Here is an 11176-nt window from a genome sequence, read left to right on the forward strand (position 1 = left end):
ATTCTGGAAGTTACCTAGAAATCAAGATAGATTTGTTATATAGTATAAATAACTATAAATAACATATTACCACACACCTCCTCTGATTAGAATAAGCATTTGGCAGGATATTATTGCTGCATGAGATTTTTGATTATTTATACTTTCTCAGAAAATGTTTCCTATATAGGAGAAAGGGAAACTATTGGTAGATTATAGGAATGCACATCTTGAAACTTATCTAACTTTTAAAACACAAATCAATCTCCAGATGAAATGTCTACATTACTGTCCAAATAAACTACAAGAACATACTTGTGGGAGTTGCTCTATAGAAATACATTATCTGTCTATAAATAATATAATAATGCATTCATAGGAGCCAATCCAACCTTTAGCTCAACATGATAGAAGAGAAGAGCATAGAATTTTGAATAAAACAGACACAGGGGAAAACAACAACAAAAAATGCATTAGAATCTGGCTTACTACCTGCTTAGCTATCTGAGTTTTATTTTTTATCTATAAATTGAAATTCTAATACAATCACACTTTCAGAGGACAACATAAGAGAGACTTAATATATTGATAGAATTTTATGGATGGTGATAGTGTACCTCTTAGATAACCTAAGAAAGCAATCAATAAAGGTTAGATCCTTATATTCACTAGAGAAAAAAAAATGCTTAGGGTAACCCTAGAGTTCATTGACAAACCTAATTCACTGAAATCCATTATAGATTTCATAAATATAAATATTTCAGAGCCACTGCATATACGGAGTTTTCCCTATTTTATAATGGACCTGAGTGATTTAGTATCATACAGTTGCTTTAGTGGAAGTCATTCACAAACCCTAGTTCATGGACATATATTAGTTTTAATCAACATACCTTCCTTTGGAGAACTACTACTCCCCATTGCATTGCAATACTTCTATATTTATGTGACTTCATTCACAATGGTTCCCCAAATGGCTTTGGATTAGGAACATTGCCAGATCTAACAAAAAATGTATATTTCATGACTCTGACCAGAGTGATTAGTTCAGTGATAGCCATGTGACCCCACAGAGCCCAATAAAAACTGACACTAGAACTTTTCAAGAGCTCTTATGAAATGAACTATCATTTTGTCTGGCATTGGGAGCTGTAAGAATGATATTGGATTGGGACTTCTGGCAACTATTTTGTTGCCAAATAGAGAAACCCTCTTGGGAAGGAAAACAAATAGAAATAAGCAAAGATGTAGTCAAAAGGAAAAACAAAACAAAACATAAAGACATTTCTAACCCCCTGAACTTCTTAGTTATATAAATTAAATATAAATCAGTTAATTCTTATCTCTCTCTCTCTCTCTCTCTCTCTCTCTCTCTCTCTCCTCGTCTACCTCCAAACCCCCTTTATTCAGCTAGTTTTAGTTTGTTTTCTGTGTCAGAGTGTTCTTTCAATACAAGTTTAAGACTTCTCCCAATATCCCATGCTGACTCTAGCAGGTAATAATAGACAAAATTATAAAATACAGATGTAAAAGAGGAGAAAACGAAAGGGAACAACAGAAAGCAGTTTAAAAGGATAAAGTATACAAGGCTAAAATAATTAGATCTTCATGAAAGTGAGTGGAGACAGTGGTACCAGCCAATTCTTCCCAAGTTCCATTCATGACCCTTATTCATAAGCTTTACCATGGAAATGGTCTAGGCTTAAATAATTATTTACAAAAACGAAGTTATGATTCATAGGGTATATGAATGGCATTCTTGAAACTGAATGTAAAGTGTTCTATGCTTAATATATTGTGATTCTAATGATATTGAAGAGCCTCAAAGAGCACTGATGATAGAGTGATGGCAGCTTGACTATGGTGATGTCAGACATTAAAGCACAGATTGGAGCAAAGGGTCCATTTTCCCTTTTTGATCACCCTTAATAGAGTTATTATCCACTCTGCCACAGAAAACCATGCAAAGTTGTTTGGAAAGTTCATTATCATAAGTTTTAGCTATTTCCTGATGTTATTGATGAGGGGGAAGGCATTAATATAAGAAATTGAAGGATTATGGATGAAAGAGGTAAGATTGGTCAGAGAAGGAGCTTTGGGAAATAAATGTCTTTGGAAGCCAACCCAATTGGCATCGTTGGCAAGGGGTAAGAAAAGTGGTCTCAAGGCTGGAGGGGCACACACAGAGTTATAAGTGTACATTAAGGAGCTCACTTACATTCACTAAATAAGGCATCAACCAACTGCAGTCTTTGCGTCACATTGACCACCTGCCTATTTTTATAGAGACCACAGTGAAATATGGTTTTCACACTGTTAAGCAGTTGTAAAAAATAAAAAAGTAGCCCAGCCAGTGTGGCTCAGTGGTTAAGTGGCAGTACTTTACAGAGATTAAAACACAAATACCTTGCTCATCATTTCTAACTGGAGATATATAACAATCAGAAATGAGGTAAATTAAAGGGAATTAAAATGAACTTTGAGCTGATAGTAATAACCACTCAGTAATGAGTTATGATTTATCTTTAGGATACCAGCTTTCCCCCTTATTTCCTTGACAACTGTTAGCTTTGAAGAGTAAATGCTTTTATTCTATATCTTTTTAACATTTCTGACTGCCTCTGTCTGTCTTTTGAGGCATTCTCTCTGTAATGAAAGGATAAAATTGTGTTTTCTCAACTATTAAATTTTCATTGGGTCTTGAAATCTGAAAGAGAATCATATCTAGGAATAGGAACCCCTGAGATTTATTTCCAGTTTCATTCCTGGTTGTGACACTTAAGACAACTCATTTACATTATTTTATACTCTCATTTACAATGCGCTCATTCACTGCAGTCTCTGTCTCCAAAGTACAGGCAGTGAGAGATTTCCAACTAAAGAAGATAAAAATTGGAAATGAATTATGTCACCAGAGACACATACAAGCATCTAGATGCAAAGACTAAACCAGATCTTTGGGTCCCCACAGAACACCTTACCCAGTCTATAAGGATGCTGAAACTCTCTCAAACTCAAAGCTGGCTCTTCACTCCTTGAGCTTATAGTGGAGACCAAGAACAATGTAGTGACAATTAACAATAAATACACTCTTTCCTAAAACCATCAATAAATAGACTGAGTCAAGTATAGAAAAAGTAAACTATAATCTTTCCCTCTGTAGTTTACTTATTTGAGTGGATTTCAAATTCACTCATTGGCAGAGTACACACACATTTTACTTTTGTAGTATATTGATAAGTGGTCAGCCAGCCAGATAGATACACTGAAGGCAAGAGGCAAAATGTTGTCTCTGATAAGGGTTTAATCTCCAACATTTACAGGGAACTCATACAGCTTAACAAAAGGAAGATGAACAATCCAATCAAAAAATGGGCAATGGACCTAAATAGATACTTTTCGAAAGAGGACATAAGGAAGGCCAAGAGACATATGAAAACATGCTCAAAGTCACTAAGCATCCGAGAGATGCAAATCAAAACAACAATGAGGTACCATCTCACACCTTTCAGAATGGCAACCATCAACAAATCAACAAAGGACAAGTGCTGGTGAGGATGTGGAGACAAAGGAACTCTCCTGTACTGCTTGTGGGAATGTAGACTGGTCCATCCACTGTGGAGAACAGTATGGAGTTTCCTCAAAAAACTAAAAATGGAACTCCCATTTGACCCAGTGATCCCACTTCTAGGAATATATCCCAAGAAACTAGAAACACCAATCAGAAAGGATATATGCACCCCTATGTTCATAGCAGCACAATTTACAATAGCTAAGATTTGGAAACAGCCTAAGTGCCCATCAGCAGATGAGTGGATTAAAAAACTGTGGCACATCTACACAATGGAATACTAAGCTGCTGTAAAAAAGAAGGAACTCCCACCATTTGCCACAGCATGGATGGACCTGGAGAGCATTATGCTACGTGAAATGGGTCAGTCAGAGAAAGATAAATAACACATGATCGTACTCATTTGTGGAATATAATGAACAACATAAACTGATGAACAAAAACAGATCCAGAGACAGAGAAGCATCGATCAGACCGTCAAACCTCAGAGGGAAGGTAGGGGAGGGTGGGAGTAAGGGGGAGAGATCCACCAAAGGACTTGTATGCATGCATATAAGCCTAACCAATGGACACAGACACCAGGGGGGTGAGGGCATGAGAGGGAGGTGGGATTGGGGTGTAAGAAGGGGATAGGGATACATATGTAATACCTTAATCAATAAAGAAAAGCAAAAATGCAAAAAAAATAGAGGTTATTCTTTGTTGCTCACCAGGTAGTCTTATTTTCTATAACTTAATTTAATTATAGCTTATAAAAGCATGACCATGAAATATATGTTTGAAACAAAATAATTCACAATTCAATAGGGAGGTAAGAAGAAACCCAAGTTCTTCCCACCAGATGTGCAATAACCCATCTAATAGTCAACATGTTTTAGCACTTATGATAAATGCGTTGTTAAAATTATCCTACTTTTTTTTTTTTTTAAATATGGAACGCTTCACGAATTTGCGTGTCATCCTTGCGCAGGGGCCATGCTAATCTTCTCTGTATCGTTCCAATTTTAGTATATGTGCTGCCGAAGCGAGCACAAAATTATCCTACTTGATCCTCATAAAATCCCTACTAAGCATGTAATATTATCAACCCCATTTTACAGCTGAGGAAACTGAATCTAAACTGCATGAAGAAACTCGCTCAAGAAAAAAATAGCTGAAGCAGGGCAATTTGACTCCACACTCTGTCTTCCTAGCCACACTATTATCTCCAATTCCTTCTTGGCTTTTTAGCCCCCTTTCCCTAGCTCAGGGCTTGGGATTTTTTTTTTTTTCTTCTGTAAAGTTTCAGATAATAAATACATTAGGCTTTTCCCTATATGGTCTCGGTTGAAACTACTCAACTGTATTATAAAGTGAAATCAGCTGTAGAAAACATTGAAACAAATGGGCATTCCTGTATTCTAGTAGATTTTATGGACTCTGAAATTTGAATTTGTTATAATTTTCTGTATTAAAAAAACAGTACACTTCTTTTATTTTATTTTAAAATATGTTTTTATTGATTTTTATAGATAGATGAAGGGAGATAACCCTTTTTCACTTACCTATTGGGCAAGACAAACCTTAAATACTGAACATCTTCTCTTTGTCCTGCATTGACTGTCCTCTCCTCTGAAGACCCAAGGTTTTACTTAGCTCAGAATCCTATATAATAAAAGGCTAATATGCAAATTGACGGAACGGCAGAACGACTGGTTGCTATGACACGCACTGACCACCAGAGGGCAAACGCTCAATGCAGGAGCTGCCCCCTGGTGGTCAGCGCACTCTTACAGGGGGAGCACCACTCAGCCAGATGCCCTGAGCCAGGCTCACGGCTGGTGAGTGTAACGGCGGTGGCGGGAGCCTCTCCCGCCTCCATGGCAGCACTAAGGAGGTCCGACTGCTGTCAGTCGGACATCCACTGAGGGCTCCCAGACTGCAAGAGGGTACAGGCTGGGCTGAGGGACGCCCCCCTCTCCAGTGCACGATTTTCATGCACTGGGCCTCTAGTGTCATATACAGCTCATTTTCCCTTTCTAGCTTTGAATCTGTCATGTATGTGGGGGTCTCTGACTCTTTCGTGTATTTGGGGTTTCCATATCTGTTTACTTAATTAAAATTTGGTCATTTTCTCTTGCTAACTTGTCTCATATCTATGTGATTATTAGAGCAGGCAGAAGAACCTTGAGGTAGAGAGGCGTTTCTTCCTCCCCGACAAGTTCTAGCAGGTCTAGATTGTCACTTGTGGAAAACAAGGTAAATTAAGTTGAGGACCCTCTTCTTGGCTAGGAAGAGCAAGACCAAGTGTTCAGGAGAGATCCTCTTTATTCATCCTGACAACTATGTTAATCTCAAAGTGTGGCAAAGGCAAAAATGAAGTTGTTCATTCAAAATTTAGATTCAGGCACTAAAATGGCTTGAATTAATGAATCTATCTTTTTTTTTTAACTCCTTTTTAAAAATATAGATAATGCCTTAAAAATACTCAAAGGTTATGCATTAAATGTCAAAATTTATTTGAATGTGAATATTGATATTTTAGTTATATTATGTGTTGCTTTAAAAACCAAATAATGAACAAAAGCGGTATATCACATCAACTTACCTAAATCAACTTTAGGCTTTTTATAAAAGAAAGCTGTTTGACAGATTGATCATTATTTTTCAAAAATGTACCCTGATATATAAAGAGTAAATTTCATTTCAGACATATTGGTATTTCATAAGATATATCTACAGCCTATATAGCTTTTTACAAAAGCACTGGTTTTAAAGAGTTGAAACTATCACAGTTTCAATATTTATCGACTATTGTCAATATTTCAGTTTTGATCTTCTAAGGTTAACCAAATGACTCTGCAATTTAAATTAAACAAATTTAATGGAATTGGGTCATTGAATAACTCAAAACAAAACAAAAAGTTGATGGGCTAGTGAGGTTTTTCTGTTACAGTCTCTGGTAATTACCTTGACCTCAGTTTACCATTCATTGCATATACATGTGCTTGCTTTATGACTGGGAAAGCCATGCAGAAAGTATAACATAGGATCTATATTATCCTATCTAATAAAGAGGGACTATGCAAATTGGCCACAACAAGATGGTTGCGCCCACAGTGGAGGCAGGGATTCTGTAACACAAGGTGGCTGCACCCACAGCAGAGGCCTAGTTCCCATAAAGAGACTTAATGAGAAGAAACCTGAGGCTGTGTGGCGCTGGGCCAGGGCAGGGAACCTGAGGCTGCGCCCTCCACCTGGTGGGGCTTGACAGGGGAACCTCAGACCACACCCCCACCCCAGCACCAGGCCGGGGGACCTCAGGCTGCACCCCCTGCCCAGGCACGGGGCCAGGGGACCTGAGGGCAAGCCCCATGCCTCAGCACCGGGCCATGAGAGCTGAGGCCACGCCCCCTGCCATGTGGGGCTTGACGGGAGCACTCAGGTCACGCCCCCCGTCCTGGCACCAGGCCTTGAGACCTGAGAATGTGCCCCCTGCCTGGCGGGGCTTGACAGGGGACTTCAGGCCGTGCTCCCCACCCTGGCACCAGGCCCGGGACCTGAGGCCACACTCCCCTCCATGCGGGGCTTGACAGGGACCTCAAGGCGTGCCCCCTGCCCAGGCTTGGGCTGGGGGACCTCAGGCTGCACACCCTGCCCTGGCACCAGGCTGGGGGACCTGAGGCTGCGCACCCTGCCCAGCGGGGCTTGACAGGAACCTCAAGGCATGCCCCCAGGCCCTGGCCAAGGGACCTCAAGGTGCGCCCCCTGCCCTGGTGCCTGGCCTGGCGACCTGAGGTTGCACCCCCCCACCAGGCAGGGCTTGACAGGGGTGGGGCCAGCCGGGTCTGGCTCTCCCTCAATGGGGGTGGCGTCAGCTGGGTCTGGGTCTCGCGTGATTTTGAGGTGCATGTGGGTGGGCAGGGACTTGACTCTGGTTCCCATGGTGCACCCCAGACTCTGACAGAAGGAAGATGTTCATATACATTTTACTAATTTTCTTCCATCTCTGACACTTCTATTATAGAGAAAGGGCAAATAGCAATATTAAAATATTTCCTCTAATTAATTCCCTTTTAATGTGCACAGATTTCATGCACTGGGTAACTAGTAGATTTTATAAAGAAGTATTGAATCATGATGGGGGAGCATATTACTTTTCAAAATTAAGCAAGCTCTAATAATTTTTGATAATAGATCATAATAGGTAAAAAAGGAAAATTAACTATGCATATTAAGAATAAATTTAAATGACATTATTTTAAGGCAGGATATGAATGGTAAAAATAGAGTCACCCAAAATTACTTAGAGACAATTTGAAACAAAGGCAATTAATAGCTTAATAAAAACATGTGAAGATTTGTTAACTGAAATCTTTTTCTTCAAATATTAATATTACTTTTCTTAGGATGGAAAAAAATGCTTCTCACAATGTTATGATGCTTGCATGTTTGGCTGAAAATTCCAGAGGGTGCTTAGAAAACTTATTCATCCATTCTGGATACATGAAAGTCACTTTTGCTGCTGTTTACAACTGTCCACTGTTTACAGATTCTGCTTTTTGTCCATCTTACCTACTTTAGCTTTCCTAAGTGGAAAGTAGAGCTAACATTTTTTAACACTTATTAAATGACAGCCACTTAATCTATTTAATTTTATTTCATTTTAAACTACCCTTTAAAAGATAAGCATTATCATCATCCTCCCCATTTTATAAAATCAGGATTAGAGAGGTGACCAGGCCAGGTGATATTAAATAACTAGTAAATGACACAGGCTGGTTTGGGATCCAAGAATGATTGTCTATAAGGCCCATGGTCTATTTATTTTATAACATATCCTTCATCTCCCTGACTACTGAGCACTTACTATATCCATGGTGTTATAGTAGGTATTCGGGTATTTGCCAAGCCACATAATACCTATGCTTCTAAAGAGAGGGCTCATTCTTTATTTGTATCTTACTTTTGTTTGTTTTCTCAGATTTGCCATCACATCTAAAGTTGTGCCTTCATGCACTCTTATTTACCTTCCTAGAGGCCATGTGCATGAAATTTGTGCACAGGTCCCTTATTAGGCCTGGGTGGTGATCAGGGTCTATCGGGGCGGTCTTACCCAGTCCCGATTGGGGCTAGGTTGGCCAGAGCCTGCAAGCTGCTGGACGGGGCCTACAGGACGGAACCTGCTGGAAGGCATCTGCCAGATGGGGGGAGGGATGGCAGGAGGTTTGCCAGACAAGGGGAGGAACTGGGGGAGGTTGGCTGGCCTTGGCAGGTTGGCTGTGGGAGCCCACTGACCACCAGGGGACAGCTCCTGCTTTGAGCATCTGCCCCCTGACGGTCAGTGCACATGATAGCGACTGGTTGACCAGTCGTTTCGGTCATTCCTGTCGTTTGGTTGTAATGGTCACTTAGGCTTTTATTTAGATAGATATTTGCTGAGTCTGAGCTTTTTAGGACATTTGTTGGGACATCTGCATTGAGAACATTATGTCAGGAAGTCAATTCAAAGTCTCAGTTTCTTCATCAGCAAAACAGGGTACCTATTCTGTATACTCATTGATGAGAAAATCAATTTAGTGTGCATTAAAGGGCTTTGTGAATCATCTTGCAAATTGAATGTATCTTCAACATTTGGGTATCAAAGAACTTAATAGTTAATTTGGTATTTCCAAAGAAAATTTTAGCATATACATAAAAATCTGCTATGTAAAATTTTTTGGCTGCATTTTAACACAGTAGTGGATCTCAGCAGTAAGAGAAAATAAACCAGTTTAGCTGCCCACAGAAATTCACATACATTTAAATATTATCCCATGAATGGCACAGAAATTACTTTCAGATATGAGAATATTCTACCTATACAGTTTTGTTCCATGTTTGACACCATTAAAAGTGGTGTAGTGACTGAATTTTAATGCATACTAGTTAATATAGCTGAGCTTAGGTTAAGCAAATCCAAATAGTAGGGTAACACTAAGATACCTTTCCATTTCTGTATTCAGTTCTTCCAAGTTAACAATCCTGAAATTATTTTCAATGTAGGAACAGAACAATCAAAAATCAAACTGAAAATTACCTGTTTATTAGTGCCCCAATTGTATAGTTTATTCTCAGCCATGGTAACAGTGAATAACATTCAGAATACCCACTTATATGTAACTGAACAAAAGCTCAAAAAATTTTTGATTTTGTCTTAATTGGTTAATCTTTCCTGATTTATGTTAATCAAGAATGCTTTGAGCCCTGGCCAGGATGTCTCAGTGGTTAGACGGGTCAGCCTGTGCACCGGGAGGGTTGTGGGTTCCAATCCTGGTCAAGGCCACATGCCTGTGTTGCAGGTTTGATCCCTGTCCCAAGTCAGGGTGTGTGTAAGAGCAATCAATTAATGTGTCTGTTTCACTTGGGTATTTCTCTCTTCTCTCTTGCTTTCTCTCCCCATCCCCCCCTCTTGTACTCTGCCTAAAAAGCAGTGTAAAAAATACCCCCATTCCTTGGGTGAGGATTAAAAAAAAAAGAATGCTTTGAAATCTGACTTCCCTAGACTATTACTGTTATTATTTAATATTTATTGAACGTATCAAGCATTTGCAAAAGTAAAAGTAGACCTAGCCCATTCACAATGAAATTATTTATTTCTTATTCCTGCTTTGAAATAGACTTGAGAATGTGAAGGCATATTTCTGTAATCTATGAAATTTTTCCAAATTTAATGAGGTTTTGATTTGGTTAAAGATTTGTAGGTTTCAGACAGCTCATTCTAATTTTATCTGAACAGGTTTGCCTATCCTTGTTATGGATGTACACTGATGTCTTATAGCTTCTTAACATTCATAACCCATTTGTGATTTTATATGAATTTGCAGAGAACTCACAAGTCAATTCTGTGTAATTTTTAAAGGGTTTCTTTCCAGTTATCTCTTAAGAGCAAGATTGCTTTAAACTTCACATAATTCTGAAGGAAGCCCTATGTACTATTTAAATACACCAACACCAGAATAATTTCGTTATGGTACTTTCCATTCAGCCTCTACTAAACACTCCATTTGTATATATAAAGCAAATATATGGCCACATCTTACTCAACATCTCAATATAATTACCCTCCTAAACTAATGTTGATAAATGTATAGCTTCTAGTTACCAACTTTTTATGCTAACATTATTATATTTAAAATATTTTTTCTTAAAATATTAATGTTTATTGCATGTAAAAATAATAAAAAATAAAATCAAGGAAAATATATGCATATTTTTAAAGTATCAATGGAATTGATTAGTATGACTGTGAAAACATCATGGCTGATTTGGTAAGAGAAAAAACAACAACATGGCTGCCTTATAGCACCATAGTGCTTGAGCACCACAGGATGGCTGGCCAGGACAGCTCCTTAGTGCTTGAGCACAGCCACTGTGAAAGCAGCATGAATGGCATGAGGGTGCCCCGGAGCCAGGAGCCAGGCACTGCTGCACTGCCGTGCTGCTCCCTGCTCCATGCTGTTCCATTCTTCTGTGCTGCACTGCTCCACTCCGCTGCTCCTTGCTCTGCTCCACTGTTCTGTGCTCCGCTGCCCTGAGCAGCTCCACTTCGCTGCACTGCTCCCCACTCTGCTGCTCCCCACCACTGCTCTGCTGCTCTGCACTGCT

This window comes from Plecotus auritus, assembly GCF_963455305.1.
Source record: "Plecotus auritus genome assembly, chromosome: X".
NCBI lineage: Eukaryota > Metazoa > Chordata > Mammalia > Chiroptera > Vespertilionidae > Plecotus > Plecotus auritus.